Consider the following 20760-nt stretch of genomic DNA (forward strand, 5'->3'; position numbering starts at 1 on the left):
GGGTTCTCAGGATCATAGGCTTCTTCCTCAGATGAAGCATCCTTAGTACTGCTTGGTGCATTTTGCATTCCAGACAGACTTTGAGAAATCAAATTGACTTGTTGAGTCAATATCTTGTTCTGAGCCAAAATGGCGTTCAGAGTGTCAATCTCAAGAACTCCTTTCTTCTGACTAGTCCCATTGTTCACAGGATTCCTTTCAGAAGTGTACATGAATTGGTTATTTGCAACCATCTCAATGAGCTCTTGAGCCTCTGTAGGCGTCTTCTTCAGATGAAGAGATCCTCCAGCAGAGCTATCCAAAGACATCTTGGACAGTTCAGAGAGACCATCATAGAAAATACCTATGATGCTCCATTCAGAAAGCATGTCAGAAGGACATTTTCTGATTAATTGTTTGTATCTTTCCCAAGCTTCATAGAGGGATTCTCCATCCTTCTGTCTGAAGGTTTGGACTTCCACTCTAAGCTTACTCCATCTTTGTGGTGGAAAGAACTTTGCCAAGAAGGCATTGACTAGCTTTTCCCAAGAGTCCAGGCTTTTTTTAGGTTGAGAGTCCAACCATATTCTAGCTCTGTCTCTTACAGCAAAAGGGAATAGCATCAGTCTATAGACCTCAGGGTCAACCCCATTAGTCTTGACTGTGTCACAGATTTGCAAGAACTCAGCTAAAAACTGATGAGGATCTTCCATTGGAAGTCCATGGAACTTGCAATTCTGTTGCATTAGAGAAACTAATTGAGGCTTAAGCTCAAAGTTGTTTGCTCCAATGGCAGGGATAGAGATGCTTCTCCCATAAAAATCAGGAGTAGGTGCAGTAAAGTCACCTAGCACCTTCCTTGCATTGTTTGCATTATTGTTGTTTTCGGCTGCCATGTCTTCTTCTTCTTTGAAGAATTCGGTCAGGTCCTCTAAAGAGAGTTGTGCTTTGGCTTCTCTTAGCTTTCTCTTCAAGGTCCTTTCGGGTTCAGGGTCAGCTTCAACAAGAATGCCTTTGTCTCTGCTCCTGCTCATATGAAAGAGAAGAGAACAAGAAAATGTGGAATCCTCTATGTCACAGTATAGAGATTCCTTGAGGTGTCAGAGGAAAAGAGAAATAGAAAGAAGAAGGAGAAGAAGAATTCGAACTTTAATTAGATAAGGTTCGAATTGTGCATTAAGAAGGAGTAATACTCCATAAATAGCAGGATGTGAGAAGGAGGGAAGAAGATTTTCGAGAATTAATTAAATATTTGAAAACATTTTTGAAAGACACTAATTGATTTTCGAAAATAAAAGTGGGAAAAGAAATCAAGTGATTTTTGAAAAAGATTTTGAAATTAGAAATTAAAAAGATTTGATTGAAAACTATTTTGAAAAAGATGTGATTAAAAAGATATGATTGAAAAGTTATGGTTTTAAAAAGATTTGATTTGAAAACAATTTTAAAAGATATGATTTGAAAACAATTTTAAAAAGATTTGATTTGAAAAATTAATGACTTGCCTAACAAGAAAAGATATGATTCAAACATAAAACCTTCCTCAACAAAAAGGCAAAAATGTTCAATCAAATCATTAATTGTTAGTAAGTATCTTTGAAAAGGAAAGAAATTAATTTTGAAAACATTTGATTGAAAAGATTTGATTTGAAAAAGATTTGATTTTGAAAAACTTTGAAAACTTGAAAAAAATTTGATTTGAAAAACAAAATCTTCCCCCTAGCACCATCCTGGCGTTAAACGCCCAGAATGGTATCCATTCTGGCGTTTAACGCCCAAAATGCACCCTTTTTGGGCGTTAAACGCCCAACCAGGTACCCTGGCTGGCGTTTAAACGCCAGTCTGCCTTCTTCACTGGGCATTTTTGAATGCCCAGCTTTTTCTGTATAATTCCTCTGCAGTATGTTCTGAATCTTCAATTCTCTGTATTATTGACTTGAAAAGACACAATTTGAAAATATTTTTGGATTTTTAATAATCAAAATGCAACAAGAATCAAATAACAGTGCATGCAAGACACCAAACTTAGCAGTTTGTATACTACTGACACTATATGAGACACATAAACACTCAAGTCAAAAGAATTCAAAGATCAGAGTAAGAAATCATCAAGAATTACTTGAAGATCCTTAAGACACATGAATGAATGCATGCAATTGACACCAAACTTAAGATGAGACACTAGACTCAAGCAAGAAATATTTTTGGTTTTTATGATTTTCTAATTTTTTTTTGTGTTTTTCGAAAATTAAGTGAAAACATCAAAATTCTTAATGAGAATTCCAGGAATCAGTGCAATGCTAGTCTAAGACTCCGGTCCAGGAATTAGACATGGCTTCACAGCCAGCCAAGCTTTCAAAGAAAGCTTCGGTCCAAAACACTAGACATGGCCAAAGGCCAGCCAAGCCTTAGCAGATCACTGCTCCAAAAGCAAGATCAACAAGCTCTTGTGATGATAAGTTGAAACCTCGTCCAATGAAATTAGACATGGCTTTACAGCCAGCCAGATTTCAGCAAATCATCATGAAACTCTAGAATTCATCTTCAAGAATTTCGAAAAAAATAAATGCCTAATCTAAGCAACAAGATGAACCGTCAGTTGTCCATACACAAGAACAATCCCCGGCAACGGCGCCAAAAACTTGGTGCACGAAATTGTGATCAATACTTTTCAAAACATAAACAATCCCTAGTAATGGCTCCAAAGACTTGGTGCTCAATACCATGGCATAAACACAACTTCGCACAACTAACCAGCAAGTGCACTGGGTCGTCCAAGTAATAAACCTTACGCGAGTAAGGGTCGATCCCACGGAGATTGGTGGTATGAAGCAAGCTATGGTCACCTTGTAGATCTTAGTCAGGCAGACTCAATTGGGTATAGATGATGAACGAAAATAACATAAAAAATAAAGATAGAGATACTTATGTATATCATTGGTGTAAGAGCTTCAGACAAGCGTATGAAGATGCCTTCCCTTCCGTCTCTCTGCTTTCCTACTGTCTTCATCCAATCCTTCTTACTCCTTTCCATGGCAAGCTCGTGTAGGGTTTCACCGTTGTCAGTGGCTACCTCCCATCCTCGCAGTGAAAGCTAATGCTCACGCACTCTGTCACAGTACGGCCAATCACCGGTCGGTTCCCGCTCCTACTGGAATAGAATCCCTCTTTTGCGTCTGTCACTAACGCCCAGCAGGTTACAAGTTTGAAGCACGTCACAGTCATTCAATCATTGAATCCTACTCAGAATACCACAGACAAGGTTAGACCTTCCGGATTCTCTTGAATGCCGCCATCAGTTCTTGCCTATACCACGAAGACTCTGATCTCACGGAATGGTTGGCTCGTTTGTCAAGCGAGCACTCGGTTGTCAGGCGATCAACCATGCATCATGTAATCAGAAATCCAAGAGATATTCACTAAGCCTCATATGCTTGTAGAACAAGAATGGTTGTCAGTCACCTTGTTCATAGGTGAGAATGATGATGAGTGTCAATCATCACCTTCATCAGATTGAAGAACAAGTGATATCTTGGACAAAGAACAAGCAGAATTGAATAGAAGAACAATAGTAATTGCATTAATACTCGAGGTACAGCAGAGCTCCACACCTTAATCTATGGTGTGTAGAAACTCCACCGTTGAAAATACATAAGAATAAGGTCTAGGCATGGCCAAATGGCCAGCCTCCCAAAGTGAGTTCAATCATCAAAACATGATCAAAAGACTCTCTATCTCTATTACAATAGTAAAAGGTCCTACTTATAGAAAACTAGTAGCCTAAGGTGTACAGAGATGAGTAAATGACATAAAAATCCACTTCCGGGCCCACTTGGTGTGTGCTTGGGCTGAGCAATGAAGCATTTTCGTGTAGAGACTTCTCTTGGAGTTAAACGCCAGCTTTTATGCCAGTTTGGGCGTTTAACTCCCAATTAGGTGCCAGTTCCGGCGTTTAACGCTGGAATTTCTGTAGGTGACTTTGAACGCCGGTTTGGGCCATCAAATCTTGGGCAAAGTATGGACTATCATATATTGCTGGAAAGCCCAGGATGTCTACTTTCCAACGCCGTTGAGAGCGCGCCAATTGGGTTTCTGTAGCTCCAGAAAATTTACTTCGAGTGCAGGGAGGTCAGAATCCAACAGCATCTGCAGTCCTTTTCAGTCTCTGAATCAGATTTTTGCTCAGGTCCCTCAATTTCAGCCAGAAAATACCTGAAATCACAGAAAAACACACAAACTCATAGTAAAGTCCAGAAAAGTGAATTTTAACTAAAAAATAATAAAAATATAGTAAGAACTCAACTAAAACTACTAAAAACATACTAAAAACAATGCCAAAAAGCGTACAAATTATCCGCTCATCACTTGTATCTCGGTTTTCTCGCTTTTGCTTGTATTTTTAGCACCCTATAACCGATTTCTTTGTGTTGGTCCCCTTCTAAGTTATTTTTGTAATCCTCTTTCTCGAACTTTTGTCAGGTCTCTTTCAGGGATTACTTTTATAACTTGTCTTGTAGGAGACCGACTTCGTTAGGTTGATCTCTTCTAAGTTATTTTTGTAATCCTCTTTCTTGGACCTTTGTTAGGTCTCTTTCAGGGATTACTTTTATAACTTGTCTTGAGGAGAACGACTTCGTTAGGTCGATCTCTTCTAAGTTATTTTTGTAATCCTCTTTCTTGGACCTTTGTCAGGTCTCTTTCAGGGATTACTTTTATAACTTGTCTTGTAGGAGACCGACTTCGTTAGGTCGATCTCTTCTAAGTTATTTTTTTAATCCTCTTTCTTGGACCTTTGTCAGGTCTCTTTCAGGGATTACTTTTATAACTTGTCTTGTAGGAGACTGACTTTGTTAGGTCGATCTCTTCTAAGTTATAGCAATTCCTCTTTAATAGGTGATGAGCGGATAATTTATACGCTTTTTGGCATTGTTTTTAGGTAGTTTTTAGTAAGTTTAAGCTACTTTTAGGGATGTTTTCATTAGTTTTTATGCTAAATTCACATTTCTGGACTTTACTATGAGTTTGTGTGTTTTTCTGTGATTTCAGGTAATTTCTGGCTGAAATTGAGGGACTTGAGCAAAACTCTGATAAGGAGACTGACAAAGGACTGCTGATGCTGTTGGAATCTGACCTCCCTGCACTCGAAATGGATTTTCTGGAGCTACAGAACTCCAAATGGCGCGCTCTCAACGGCGTTGGAAAGTAGACATCCAGAGCTTTCCAACAATATATAATAATCCATACTTTATTCGGGAATTGACGATGTAAACTGGCACTCAACGCCAGTTCCATGTTGCTGTCTGGAGTAAAACGCCAGAAACACGTCACGACCCGGAGTTGAACGCCCAAAACACGTTACAACTTGGCGTTCAACTCCAAGAGAAGCCTCAGCTCGTGGATAGATCAAGCTCAGCCCAAACATACACCAAGTGGGCCCCGGAAGTGGATTTATGCATCAATTACTTACTCATGTAAACCCTAGTAGCTAGTCTAGTATAAATAGGATAATTTACTATTGTATTAGACATCTTTGGTCTCAGTTTTATTTTATTCTTCATCTGAGGAGACTATTGATCACATTTTGGGGGGCTGGCCATTCGGCCATACCTGAACCTTTCACTTATGTATTTTCAACGGTGGAGTTTCTACACACCATAGATTAAGGGTGTGGAGCTCTGCTGTACCTCAAGTTTTAATGCAATTACTACTGTTTCTATTCAATTCTCTTTATTCCTATTCTAAGATATTCGTTGCACTTCAACTTGATGAATGTGATGATCCGTGACACTCATCATCATTCTGACCTATGAACGCGCGTGATTCACAGCCACTTCCGTTCTACCTTAGGCCGGGCGCATATCTCTTGGATTCCTTAATCAGAATCTTCGTGGTATAAGCTAGATTGATGGCGGCATTCATGAGAATCCGGAAAGTCTAACCTTGTCTGTGGTATTCCGAGTAGGATTCCGGGATTGAATGATTGTGACGAGCTTTAAACTCCTGAAGGCTGGGCGTTAGTGACAGACGCAAAAGAATCAAGGGATTCTACTCCAACCTGATTGAGAACCGACAGATGATTAGCCGTGCTGTGACAGAGCATTTGGATCTTTTTCACTGAGAGGATGGGATGTAGCCATTGACAACGGTGATGTCCTACATATAGCTTGCCATGGAAAGGAGTAAGATGGATTGAAGGAAGAAGTAGGAAAGTAGAAAAAGAAAGGGCACAGTATCTCCATACGCTTATCTGAAATTCTCACCATTAATTTACATAAGTATTTCTATCCTATGTTATTTATCTTTATTTCCTGTTTATTATTTATTATTATTCGAAAATCCATAATCAATTATAATCCGCTTGACTGAGATTTACAAGATGACCATAGCTTGCTTCATACCAACAATCTCTGTGGGATCGACCCTTACTCACGTAAGGTTTATTACTTGGACGACACAGTACACTTGCTGGTTAGTTGAACGGAGTTGTGTCCACACATAGCAAAGAGCCATTATAATTATTCCATACAACAACAAAGAATACAATATTGATGATCACAATTTCGTCCACCAAGTTTTTGGTGCCGTTGCCAGGGATTGTTCGAGTATGGACAACTGACGGTTCATCTTGTTGCTCAGATTAGGTAATTTTCTTTTTGTTTTGTTTTCAAAAATTTTTCAAAAAAATTTTTTTTTTCCTTTTTTTTCGAAAATAAATAAAGAAAATACCAAAAAATCATAAAATCATAAAAACCAAAAATATTTTGTGTTTCTTGTTTGAGTCTTGAGTCAACTTTTAAGTTTGGTGTCAATTGCATGTTTTTAAAAAAAATTATTATGCATTTTTCGAAAATTCATGCATTCATGGTGTTCTTCATGATCTTCAAGTTGTTCTTGGTAAGTGTTCTTGTTTGATCTTGATGTTTTCTTGTTTTGCATCTTTTGTTGTTTTTCATATGCATTTTTCGTTTGTTAGAATCCATGCATTAAAGATTTCTAAGTTTGGTGTCTTTCATGTTTTCTTTGCATAAAAATTTTTTCAAAATTATGTTCTTGATGTTCATCATGATCTTCAAAGTGTTCTTGGTGTTCATCTTGACATTCATAGTATTCTTGCATGTATCTTGTGTTTTGATCTAAAACTTTTATGTTTTGGGTCATGTTTGTGTTTTTCTCTCTCCTCATTAAAAATTCAAAAATAAAAAAAATATCTTTTCCTTATTTCCCTCTAAATTTTCAAAATTTTGGGTTAACTTGGTCAAAAATTTTTAAAAATTAGTTGTTTCTTATAAGTCAAGTCAAATTTTCAGTTGTTTCTTATAAGTCAAGTCAAATTTTCAATTTTAAAAATCTTATCTTTTCAAAATCTTTTTCAAAAATCACATCTTTTTCATTTTTTTTGTAATTTTCGAAATTTTAAAAATTTATTTTCAAAATCTTTTTCTTATATTTTAAAAAAACATTGAAATTTTACTAACAATTAATGTGATTGATTCAAAAATTTGAAGTTTGTTACTTTCTTGTTAAGAAAGGTTCAATCTTTAAATTCTAGAATCTTATCTTTTAGTTTCTTGTTAGTCAAGTAATCAATTTTAATTTTGAAAATTAGATCTTTTTCAAAATATCTTTTTCTTAAAAACCTTATCTTTTTATCATATATGTTTATCATATCTTTTTATCTTATCTCTTATCATATCTTTTTCAAAATTTTATCGTTTTCAAAAAAATTTTGATTTCAAAATATCTTATCTAACTTCTTATCTTCTTATCTTTTCAAATTTGACTTTAATATCTTTTTCAACTAACTATTTGACTTTTTGTTTGTTTCTTATCTTTTTCAAAACCACCTAACTACTCTTTCCTCTCTAAGTTTCGAAAATATCTCACCCCTTTTTCAAAAAATTCTTTTTAATTAACTAATTGTTTCAAATTTTAATTTTAATTTTAATTCATCTTTAATTTTTGAAATTACTAACTCCCTTTCAAAAATATTTTCGAAAATCCTTCTCTCATCTTCTTCTATTTATTTATTTATTTACTAACACTTCTCTTCATCTCTTATCACCTCCCCTATCCTTACTCTTTATACAGACTATTCATTCCTCTCCTTCCATTATCCCCTTTCTTCTTCTACTAATAATAAGGATCCTCTTTATTGTGACATAGATGATTCCTCTTCCTTTTCTATTCCTCTTCTCTTTCATATGAGCAGGAACAAGGAAAAAGGAACTCTTGTTGAAGCTGATCCTGAACCTGAAAGGACTCTGAAGAGGAAGTCAAGAGAAACTAAAAATCAACAATTCAGAGAAACCTCAAAAAAAAAAGAAAAAAAAAGAGAAAAGGGAAGACAAAAAGCTTCCACCTCCAAGTCATGGGAGATGGAGATATTCATCTCAAGGGTCCATAACTCAGTAGAAGAGCATTTGACTGCACATCAAGAGAGCATGAGAAATTCCCTCGTCAAGAAATCCCTGAGATACCTCAGGGGATACATGTTCCTCCACATAATTATTGGAAGCAACTAAGGGTAGGAACACCAAAATCACTAGGGATCATGCAACAGAAGCAAGGAAGAGACATAAAGGAGCTCAAAAAGCACCATTGGACCTTCAAAAGGCGCCACCCTCACTAAGGTGGACTCATTCCTTAACTTCCTTGTTCTTATCTCTCTGTTTTTTTTTTTTATTTTTTTATGTTATGTTCATTTATGTTTTGTGTCTCTACTTCATGATCATTAGTAGTAGTAACTATGTCTTAAAGCTATGAATAACTCTATAAATCCTTCACCTCTCTTAAATGAAAAATGTTTTAATTCAAAAGAACAAGAAGTACATGAATTTCAAATTTATCCTTGAATTTAGTCTAATTATATTGATGTGGTGACAATACTTTTTGTTTTCTGAATGAATGCTTGAACAGTGCATATTTTTGATCTTGTTGTTTATGAATGTTAAAATTGTTGGCTCTTGAAAGAATGATGAATAAAGAGAAATGTTATTGATGATCTGAAAAATCATAAAATTGATTCTTGAAGCAAGAAAAAGCAGTGAAAAAGCAAAAGCTTGCGAAAAAAAATGGCAAAAAAAATTTAGAAAGAAAAAGAAAAAGCAAGCAGAAAAAGCCAATAGCCCTTAAAACCAAAAGGCGAGGGTAAAAACGATCCAAGGCTTTGAGCATCAATGGATAGGAGGGCCCAAGGAAATTAAATCCAGGCCTAAGCGGCTAAATCAAGCTGTCCCTAACCATGTGCTTGTGTCATGAAGGTCCAAGTGAAAAGCTTGAGACTGAATGGTACCTCTTTGTGTGAGCATAAAGCCCAAGAACTTACCTGCTTCCACTGCGAAGGTGCATTTAGCCGGGTTAAGTCGCATGCCATGCTTCCGTATGGTGTCAAACACTTGAACCAAGTCGGTCAATAATGTCTCTTCACTTTGTGTCTTTATCAACATGTCATCCACGTAGACCTCCATGATTTTTCCGAAGTGGTTTGAGAAGACCTTATTCATTAGCCTTTGATAAGTAGCTCCCGCATTCTTAAGGCCGAAAGGCATTACGATGTAGCAATAGTTTGCTTTGGGTGTTAGAAACGAGGTTTTTTCTTGATCCGGTGGATACATTGGGATCTGGTTATACCCCGAGTATGCGTCAATAAACGAGAGATACTTATATCCCGATGAGGTGTCTACTAGAATGTCGATGCTTGGGAGTGGATAAGGATCTTTTGGGCAGGCTTTGTTGAGGTCGATGTAGTCGGTGCACATTCGACACTTCCCATTTGACTTTTTCACCAAGACGACGTTTGCTAGCCATAGTGGGTACTTAACTTCTCTTATGAATCCTGCCTCTAGCAGTGCTTGCACCTGTTCTGCCACAGCCTGAGACCGTTCTGGTCCGAGTTTTTTTCGTCTTTGTTGTACCGGCCGGGATCCCGGATAGACTGCCAACTTGTGGCTCATCAGTTCAGGATCTATGCCTGGCATGTCGGCGGCTTTCCATGCGAAGAGATCAACATTATCTCGTAGGAACTGTATGAGTGATTCTTTTGCGTCTCCTTTCAGGATTGGGCCAATATTAGTTTTCTTATCCGAGGTGTATCCGATCTGAACTTTCTCTACTTCACCTTCGGGCTGTGGACGGAGTTCTTCTAGCCTCTGAACTCCACTAAGTTCGATTATGTGGAACTCTTCTCCTTCGCCTCTGAGGTTTAGACTTTCGTTATAACAGCGACGCGCCATCCTTTGATCTGCTTTTATTGTAGCTATCCCTTCTGCAGTTGGAAATTTCATACATAGATATGGAGTTGAAACTATTGCGCCCAGTTGGTTTAACGTTGTCCGACCTATTAAGGCATTGTAGGCTGAGCTTACGTTGACCACGATGTAGTCTATCTTGAGTGTTCTGAATTGGTTCCCCTTTCCGAAGGTTGTGTGTAGCGATACGTATCCCAGTGGTTGTACAGGGGTATCCCCAAGTCCGAACAGGCTGTTCAGGTATGCTCTTAGCTCTTTTTCTTCTAAGCCGAGCTTGTCGAAGGTAGTTTTGAATAAGATGTCGGCGGAGCTTCCTTGGTCAATTAATGTACGGTGGAGGTTGGCATTTGCTAGTATGATAGTGATGACCATGGGATCGTCGTGTTCTGAGATGATTCCGGATGCGTCTTCTTTGGTAAACGTAATTGCCGGGATGTCTGTCACCTCCTTCTTTCCTTCGACATGGTATACTTCTTTGAGGTGTCGCTTGCGGGATGATTTGGAGATTTCACCTCCCGTAAATCCGCCGTGTATCATGTGAACGTGTCTTTCCGGTGTGCGAGGTGATTGCTCAGACCGTCCGACATCTTCATCCCTTCTTCTTTTTCTTGGCTCTTCATCCCGGTTGGCCAAAAACGATCTAGTTTTCCTTTTCTTACTAATTTTTCTATGACATTTTTCAAGTCAAAGCATTCGTTGGTGGAATGTCCTCAGACTCGATGATACTCACAGTATTTATTCCGATTTCCTCCTCCTCTTTTGCCTTTGAGTGGCCGAGCTGGGGGTATTTTTTCCGTATGGCAGACTTCTTTGTAAACATCTACCAAGGATACCCTAAGAGGGGTGTAGTTATGATATTTTTTTATTTTTTCCCCGGAGCGATCTTCCTTTTTCTTGGATTCTTTATCTTTGTCTCGGTAGGCGGAACCGAACCTCGAGGCTTCCCCAAGTCGTGAATTCTCCTCCACGTTGATGTACTTATGCGCCCGTTCTTGTACTTCTTCCAGGGATGCAGGATATTTCTTAGATATAGATTGGCTAAAAGGTCCTTCTCGTAGGCCATTTATGAGGCCCATAATGGCAGCTTCTGTTGGTAGATTTTGTATGTCCATGCATGTTTTGTTGAATCTTTCCATGTAGTTACGAAGACTTTCCCGATCTCCTTGCTTGATCCCTAGTAGGCTGGGGGGGCGTGTTTAGCCTTATCTTTTTGTATGGAAAATCTGGCCAGGAATTTTTTGGCCAGGTCGTCGAAGCTTGAGATGGACTTTGGAGGTAGGCTGTCAAACCATCTAATGGATGTCTTGGTAAGAGTTATTGGAAAGGCTTTGCAGCGAACCGCATCCGAGGCGTTAGTGAGGTACATTCTACTTCTGAAATTGCTGAGGTGATGGTTGGGGTCTGAAGTGCCGTCGTATAGAGTCATATCTGGATGTTTGAAGTCCCTTGGGATTTTGGTCTTCATGATTTCCCTGGTGAATGGATCTTGATCCTTGCGAGAGCTATCCTCTGGAGTGGATCGAGTAGCTTTGGTTTTGAGATCAGCTTCGAGTTTTAGAAGCTCATCTTCTAAATCCCGACGTCGCCTTATCTTCTGATGTAAATCCTCTTCTTTTTCGCGTTGATGTTGGGCTTCTTTCTCGAGTTGCTTTAATTGATCTTGATGCGCCTCTATGGCTCCTGCGTTTGGAGAATCCTTTTCGTTGTTAAGTTGAGGAGTATCCTTCGGTGTAGTGTCCGCGTTTTTGTGCAGCATTCTATCCTCTAGATCTGAGTCGTGGTCGTTGTCATGGTCGCCCGCCATGGTGATGGAATGACTTCCAGGGTCCCCGGCAATGGCGCCAATGTTCCGAGGGTTACCTGAAACTGTAGGTCGATCTCGAATGAGAACTTCTGTAATGGTCGAAGTTGCTGTGTCCGACTTGTTGGACTTGGTGGTAGTGCTGATCCTTCGTCCCCGGAGGGTGGGGGGTACCTGCAAGGGACTCCGATGCTTAAGTTAGCAAGGGTATTAAGCAGGTATTGAGTAGAATCAGAGTATGAGTTATACCTGGGTGCTCCAGTGTATTTATAATGGTGAGATGTGACCGTCTTTGGATAAGATAAGTTAGTTATCTTATCTTATCTTATCTTTTGTCGAGGTCAGCTTATCTTCCATGGAACCGCCCTTATCTCTATAGGCTTGGGCTGCCTTTCGATCGGGGTCGTATTCCTTGAGTTGGGCCCTTCTTTGGGCTTTCCTATCGATTTGGTCGAGTTCTTTACGAAGAATTCGGTCCGCTTGACCTAAAGAGGTCGGTCTCTTTGCTACTGAACATCCTGACTCGGACAGCTCGACCCAGGGTATGAACAACTACCACGTTAGTGGCCACGTTAACTTAGTTAACGTGAGCTCTAACGTGGAGAGTAGGGGCACTTAGAACGTTAGTGACAAAGGTAAGTGTCACTAACGCTCTCGAAGATGAGGCATACCCACGTTAAGAGCCACGTTAGTTACACTAACGTGAACTTTAACATAGGGACAAGGGGCACAAGGCAATGTTATTGGGAAAGGTGAGTCCCAATAACGCTTGCGAAGGTTCATAAGGCAACGTAGTGGTCACGTTAGTGCCACTAATGTTGGAGTTAACGTGGGCCATATGGGGTTGGAACGTTAGTGAAAAAGGTGATTTCCACTAACGTTCTCGAACCCACAATTTCATTTAACATTAACATCACTAACGCCCATGCCTAACTCACACTTTTCTGCAAGCTGAGCCCACTAAAGATTGTAACTGCTTCAACTCAAGATCTAAGGCCCACATCCAAGACTTGAAGAACTCACTAGGGGATCAAGAGGAGTAGTATATATAGGAGTAGTTTTGAACTATAGATGAGCTTGACACTTTGGAGAACTACTTTTTGTATATTTACTTTTCTGCATTTGCTAGTGAGGATGTATTCTTTTATGCCATTTTCCATTTCTAGAGCTATGAACAACTAAACCCCTTTCATTGGGTTAGGGAGCTCTGTTGTAATTTGATGGATCAATTATAGTTTTCATTCTTCTTCTTCTCTCTTCTCTTTTGATTTACTAGAAAGCTTTTCGATCTTAACTCAATTGGTTAGTTGTCTTGGAAAAGAAATTCTCCATAATTGGATCTCCTCTGAGCCTTAGAAAAGGGATGAGGATATCATGCTAGAAATGCTTTCTCTTGTTGGACCAAATTGGGGTCTGAGCAGATATAGTGACATGTAATCCTTCCAACACTTTGATTTGGAAATACATGTGGTATAATCAGTGACCACACTTCATCTCTTCCCATGAGCAATTAAATCGAGGAATTGGGCAATTGTTGAAGCTTAGAGAGATTGGGTTGCCAAGGAATTGGAACCCAATCACTTAAGATTGCCAAGAAGATCATTAGATGCTTTGATTGAGGAAGAGATGAAAATGAATTTGATCCGGAGAATACAACATCTCCTGAGCCCAATGAATTCCCCATTTCTGATCTTACCCATTCTCTTTTCTTTCTGCCATTTATTTCCATGCTCATTTCCCAAAATTCCCATTTAAGATTTCTGCACTTTATTTTCTGCTATTTAATTTCCCGCCATTTAATTTTTTGCAACTCTCAACTATACTCTGTTTAGCTCAACTAGCACACTCTTCCAACTAAAGTTGCTTGACCAATCAATCTCTGTGGGATTCGACCTCACTCTATTGTGAGTTTTTACTTGACGACAATTCGGTATACTTGCCGAAGGGAAATTTGTTGAGAGACAAGTTTTCATGCATCAAGTTTATAGCGCCGTTGCCGGGGATTGATTTTGTATCAACAATGATTAAGTCGAAAGATCACTAGATTGAGCATTTTTCTTTTGATGTTTATTTTATTCAGTTATTTACCTTCACTTTTTTTTGTTTCTTCCTCACCCCCTATTCCCTTGTTATCTTCTTTTTCTTTGAATTTACTTACAATTCTGCTCACCAACCCACTAACTATTTGATAATTTGCACCACTCACACTAACAATCACTTTAACAAGAATAATCACCTCATTTTATTTCTTACTGTGTGCTTTGTTTGTTGTATGACAGGGAGAAGAATCGGAGCTTCAACTTCCTTCAATTTAAAACCTGAGAGAACCCTCTGGAGACTAAGGGGAGAAGCAAGAGGGAAAGGAGTTGTTGATGCTGAGGAAGAGGAAGAGTACTTTGAAACGAACATGGAGGAGAACTTGGAAAACAACCATGAAGGATAGGCTCACAACCATGCCAGAGAAGGCCCTACAAATCATGTTGGGCAAGAGAGGAGAGTTCTAGGCTCTTACATTAATCCAAACCCAGGAAACTGTGGAAGTAGCATCCAAAAGCCCACCATACATGCCAACAACTTTGAACTAAAACCCCGGCTCATCACCCTTGTTCAGAACAACTGCTCATTTGGAAGAAGTGCTCAAGAAGATCCCAATCAACATCTAACTACCTTCCTGAGAATTTGTGATACTGTGAAGTCTAATGGAGTCCACCCGGATGTCTATAGGCTGCTTTTGTTCCCTTTTTCACTTAGGGACAAAGCATCCAAGTGATTGGAATCCTTCCTAAAGGAGAGCTTAACAAATTGGGAAGATGTGGTGAACAAATTTTTAGCAAGATTCTACCCTCCTCAAAGAATTAACAGGTTGCGAGCTGAGGTGTAAACTTTCAGGCAACAAGATGGTGAGACTCTCTATGAAGCATGGGAGAGGTTCAAGGACTTAACAAGAAGATGCCCACCGGACATATTCAATGAATGGGTTCAACTTCATATTTTCTATGAAGGTCTCTCTTATGAGTCAAAGAAGGTTGTAGATCATTCCTCAGGGGGTTCTTTAAACAAGAAGAAAACCATTGAAGAAGCTATAGATGTCATTGAGACGGTGGCTGAGAATGACTACTTCTATGCCTCTGAAAGAAGCAACGCTCGAGGAGTAATGGAGCTGAATCACATGGATGCATTGTTAGCTCAAAATAAGATGATCACCAAGCAGCTAGCAGATCTTACCAAGAAGGTGGAGAAAAACCAAGTTGCAGCAGTCATCACTTTATCACCAGCTCAAGAAGGAGTAAGTGTAGGAGAAGAGGCTAACTAGGAACAAGTCAACTGATGCCAGGTCATGTAGGCCAGTTTCACTAACCTTTTCTTTACTGTTTTAGTGTAGTTTCATGCATTTTCTTAGGAAATAAGCAAGTTTTAGATAAAAGAACACTTACATCTTGATTTAGAAAAATATTATGAATTTTACATTATTTCATGAGAATTATGCAAGGAATGAATGTTAGATTGGATAATACATGATTTCATGACTTGGATTAGAGCTTTGATGCACTTTATTTGTGTAATTTCAGGACAAAGGAAGCAAGGAAGAGCCACGTTAGCATCCACGTTAACCTAGTTAACGTAGGTACTAACGTGGAATAGGGATAAGCCTACAGCATTAATGAGAAAAGTGGACACCAGTAATGCCCTCGAAGCCATCATGAGCCACGTTAATTGCCACGTTAACTACATTAACGTGGTAGTTAACGTGGAGACAAAAAAGACTCCAACGTTAGTGGTAATTGTGATCACCACTAACGCTCTAAGATGTGGCAATGAACCACGTTAAGAGCCACGTTAACTAAGTTAACGTGGACTCTAACGTGGAAGAGAGGAACAATGCCAACATTAGTGACACTCACCTTTGTCACTAACGTTGGATCAAGCTTGCATTGCCCACGTTAGTGGTCACGTTAAGACCACTAACGTGAAAGTTAATGTGGAGTTGAAATTGATGAGCCAACGTTAGTGACACTCACCTTTGTCACTAACATGGGGATGGCATTCATAACCACATTAAGAGCCACGTTAACTTAGTTAACGTGAGCTCTAACATGAAGACTAGGGGCACAAGACAACGTTATTGGGAAAGGTGAGTCCCAATAACGCTTGCAAAGATGAGACATAACCACGTTAACTTAGTTAACGTGAGCTCTAACGTGGGGGCTAGGGGCACAAGGAAACGTTATTGGGAAAGGTGAGTCCCAATAACGCTTGCGAAGGTTTGTAAGGCAACGTTAGTGGTCACGTTAGTACCACTAATGTTGGAGTTAACATAGGCCATATGGGGGGAACGTTAGTGAGAAAAGTGATTGCCACTAACATCATCGAACCCATAATGTCACTCAGCGTTAACGCCACTAACGCCCCAAGCCAAAGTCCATGCTTACATCACTTTCTCTCTGCAACTAAAGCTGAGCCCACTGAAGATTCCCAACTGCTTCAACTTAAGATCAAAGGCCTATATCCAAGACTTGCAGAATTGACTAGGAGACCAAGAAGAGTAGTATATATAGGAGTAGTTTTGAACTAGAAAAGAGATTGGCACATTGGAAAAAACTACACTCTGTATATTTTACTTTTCTGCAACTTCTAGAGTGAGAATGTATCTTTCTTCTTCTTCATTTCCATTTTCCAGAGCTATGAACAACTAAACCCCTTTCATTGGGTTAGGGAGCTCTGTTGTAATTTGATAGATCAATCATAGTTTTCATTATTCTTCTTCTTTCTTTTCTCTTGATTTTACTAGAAAGCTTTCGATCTTCATCTAATTAGATTGTTATCTTGGGAAAGAAACTCTTCATAATTGGATCTCCTCTGAGCCTTGGAAAAGGGATGAGGAGATCATGCTAGAAATGCTTTCTCATGTTGGACCAAATTGGGTTTTGGATGGGTATTGTGACATTTAACCTTACCAATACTTTGATTTAGACATACATGTGGTATAATCAGTGACCATGCCTCATCTCTTCTCATGAGCAATTAAATCAAGGAATTGGGCAATTGTTCAAGTTTAGAGAGATTGGATTGCCAAGGAATTGGGATCCAATCACTTAAGATTGGCAAGGAGATCAATGAATGCATTGATTGAGGAAGAGATGAGAATGAACTTGATCCGGAGAATGCAATACCTCTTGAACCCAATAAATTCCCCATTTCTGATCTTACCCATTCTCTTTATTTTCTGTTATTTACTTTCATGCTAATCACCCCCATTTCCCATTTAAGATTCTGCAATTTATTTTCTGTCATTTACTTTCCCGCCATTTAATTTTCTGCAATTCTATATCCACTTTCTGCTTAGCTCAACTAGAGCATTCTTCCAATTAAAATTGCTTGACCAATCAATCCCTGTGGGATTCAACCTCACTCTATTGTGAGTTTTTACTTGACGATAATTTGGTATACTTGCCGAAGGAAATTTGTTGAGAGACAAATTCCCATGCATCAAGTTTATGGCACCGTTGCCGGGGATTGATTTTGAATCAACAATGATTAAGTTGGAAGATTACTAGATTGAGCATTTTCTTTCTTTTGTTCATTTTGTTTAGCTGTTTACTTTCAGTTACAGATACTTCTTCCCTTTCCTTATCTCCCCTTTTATTTTCCCGCATTATTTACAATTCTGTTCACTAACCCACTAACTGTTTGACAATTTGCACCACTCACACTAACAACCACTTTAACCATTATAATCTCTGCAATTTCTTTCTTGCTGTGAGCTGTGCTGGTTGTATGACAGGTAGAAGAAGCGGAGCTTCAACACCCTTTGATTCTGAACCTGAGAGGACTCTCCTTAGAAAAAAGAGGGAAGCAAGAGGCAAAAGAGTTGTTGGAGCAGAGGAAGATGAGGAATTCTTTAAAACAATCATGGAGGATAACCATGAAGGAGAAGCTCATAACCATGCCAGAGATGGCCATGTGAATCATGCTGAGCCGGGAAGAAGGGTTCGAGGATCTTACATCAACCTAAACCTAGGCAACTGTGGAAGCAGCATCCAAAAGCCAACCATACATGCTAACAACTTTGAGCTAAAACCCCAACTCATTACCCTTGTTCAGAACAACTGTTCATTCGAAGGAAGTGCCCAAGAAGACCCAAATCAACATTTAACCACCTTTCTAAGAATATGTGACACCGTGAAGTCTAATGGCGTCCACCCAGATGTTTACAGATTGCTCTTGTTCCCTTTTTCACTCAGGGACAAGGCGTCTAAATGGTTGGAGTCTTTTCCAAAGGAGAGTTTAACAGCATGGGAAGATGTAGTGAACAAATTCTTGGCAAGGTTCTACCCTCCTCAAAGGATCAACAGGCTGAGAGCTGAGGTACAAACTTTCAGGCAACAAGATGGTGAGACTCTCTACGAAGCGTGGGAGAGGTTTAAGGATTTGATAAGAAGGTGCCCACCGGACATGTTCAATGAATGGGCACAGCTGTATATTTTCTATGAGGGAATCTCGTATGAATCGAAAAAGGCAGTAGATCACTCATCCAGATGATCTTTGAATAAGAAAAAGACCATTGAAGAAGCCATAGATGTCATTGAGACTGTAGTTGAGAATGACTACTTCTATGCTTCTAAGAGGAGCAACACTCGAGGTGTAATGGAACTGAACCATGTTGATGCACTACTAGCTCATAACAAGATGATTACCAAGCAACTAGCTGACCTTACAAAGCAAATGGAGAAGAACCAAGTTGCAGCAGTCACCACACAATCATCAACCCAAGAAGGAGTAAACACAGAGGAAGGAGGTGAATGGGAGCAAACCAACTATGTTGGTAATTCAACAAGGCAAAATCATGATCCATACTCCAAAACTTACAATCCAGAATGGAAGAACCACCCCAACTTTGGGTGGGGAAACCAACAAGACCAATGCCAAGATCATAGATGTCAAAATCACAATCCTAACAACCATGCTGTCCACCAACATTCATCACAAAGATCATATCAACAACCACCTAACCACACTCCTCAACACCCATATCAAAACCAGCATGATCATCCTCACTCTTATAACCCAAACCCACCATCATACTCTGAGGATAGACTCTCTAGAATTGAAACCTTACTTGAAGGTTTATACAAGGAAGTCCAGGACAACAAAGCATTCAAGGATGAGGTGCGAACCAACATAAAGAACCAAGGAGATACCATCAAAAGGTTGGAATCCCAAGTAGGGTATCTATCCCAGCAAATTCCTAAGTCCACTGACAGCTTCCCAAGTGACACAGAGAAATCAGGAACCCAACCCTCCACAGAAGGAGAAGCTAAAAGAAGAGGGTCTGAACCCATATGCACCTTTTCCTCAAAGACTAAAAGGTGGTGAAGCAAGAAGAATATACTCAAGGTTCCTTGATATGTTTGCATCTCTTCATATAAACATACCATTCATTAAAGCTCTCCAACAGATGCCCTCATACATTAAGTACATAAAAGAGCTGCTGACCAGGAAGAGTTCATTGAAAGGTGGGCAAACAATACTGATGAACAAGGAATACAGTGCTCTTATTCAACCACAGCTACCTATAAAAAGAAAAGACCCAGGGAGCTTCCACATCCCTTGTGCTATAGGCGAAACAAAAATTGACAAAGGGCTTTGTGACTTGGGAGCAAACATCAACCTAATGCCCCTCTCCCTCATGAAGAAGCTCCAAATCAATGAACTAACTCCTACTGATGTAATTATCAGATTGGCAGACAAAACTCAAAAACAGGCAATAGGAGTAGTTGAAAATGTGCTGGTGAAGGTTGGGAGCTACTATCTCCCCACAGGCTTTGTTATCCTAGAGATGGAAGAAAGTCATCTCCATCCAATCATCTTAGGGAGGCCATTCTTTGCCACTGCTAGGGCACTTATAGATGTGGAACGGGTACCATTCATTAAAGCTCTCCAACAGATGCCCTCATACATTAAGTACATAAAAGAGCTGCTGACCAGGAAGAGTTCATTGAAAGGTGGGCAAACAATACTGATGAACAAGGAATGCAGTGCTCTCATTCAACCACAGCTACCTATAAAAAGAAAAGACCCAGGGAGCTTCCATATCCCTTGTGCTATAGGCAAAACAAAAATTAACAAAGGGCTTTGTGACTTGGGAGCAAGCATCAACCTAATGCCCCTCTCCCTCATGAAGAAGATCCAAATCAATGAACTAACTCCTACTGATGTAATTATCAGATTGGCTGACAAAACTCAAAAACAGGCAATAGAAGTAGTTGAAAATGTGCTGGTGAAGGTTGGGAGCTACTACCTCCCCACAGGCTTTGTTATCCTAGAGATGGAAGAAAGTCATCTCCATCCAATCATCTTAGGGAGGCCATTCTTAGCCACTGCTAGGGCACTTATAGATGTGGAACAGGGAGAGCTAATCTTAAGGATACATGATGAACAACTCACCTTCAATGTCTTCAAATCATGGCAAGAAGCAAGTCAAGAAAACAAAGAATCAAGAGAAGAGCATAATGAAGCATTGATGCAAGAAACAAGCAGTGAAGCACAAACAATACAATTAGAAACCTCATTAGTTGGAAAGCCATATATTCAGGAAGAACCACATTCAGAGGTAACTCAAAGGGAGCTGAGCCCACCAGAGTCATGGAAAGCTAGCAACAAGGATCCCTTAAAGAAAAAATCTATAGAAAGCAAGACAGCATCAAGAGAAACAAGGAGGAAAGTTTCCAGAAG

General features: G+C 39.4%; 2 non-coding genes across 2 annotated transcripts; one reads left to right on the forward strand and one right to left on the reverse strand.

Annotated features, from left to right (window-relative positions):
- Window positions 1-362: 362 nt before the first annotated feature.
- Window positions 363-470, forward strand: LOC130978665 (small nucleolar RNA R71). Its single transcript, XR_009086284.1, has one exon. It is a non-coding gene; the product is annotated as a small nucleolar RNA R71 (small nucleolar RNA).
- Window positions 471-14887: 14417 nt separating this feature from the next.
- LOC130977203 (small nucleolar RNA R71) lies at window positions 14888-14991 on the reverse strand. The gene has a single exon (XR_009084906.1). It is a non-coding gene; the product is annotated as a small nucleolar RNA R71 (small nucleolar RNA).
- Between the last annotated feature and the right edge of the window lie 5769 nt (window positions 14992-20760).

Source organism: Arachis stenosperma, chromosome 4, assembly GCF_014773155.1.
Source record: "Arachis stenosperma cultivar V10309 chromosome 4, arast.V10309.gnm1.PFL2, whole genome shotgun sequence".
Taxonomy (NCBI): domain Eukaryota; kingdom Viridiplantae; phylum Streptophyta; class Magnoliopsida; order Fabales; family Fabaceae; genus Arachis; species Arachis stenosperma.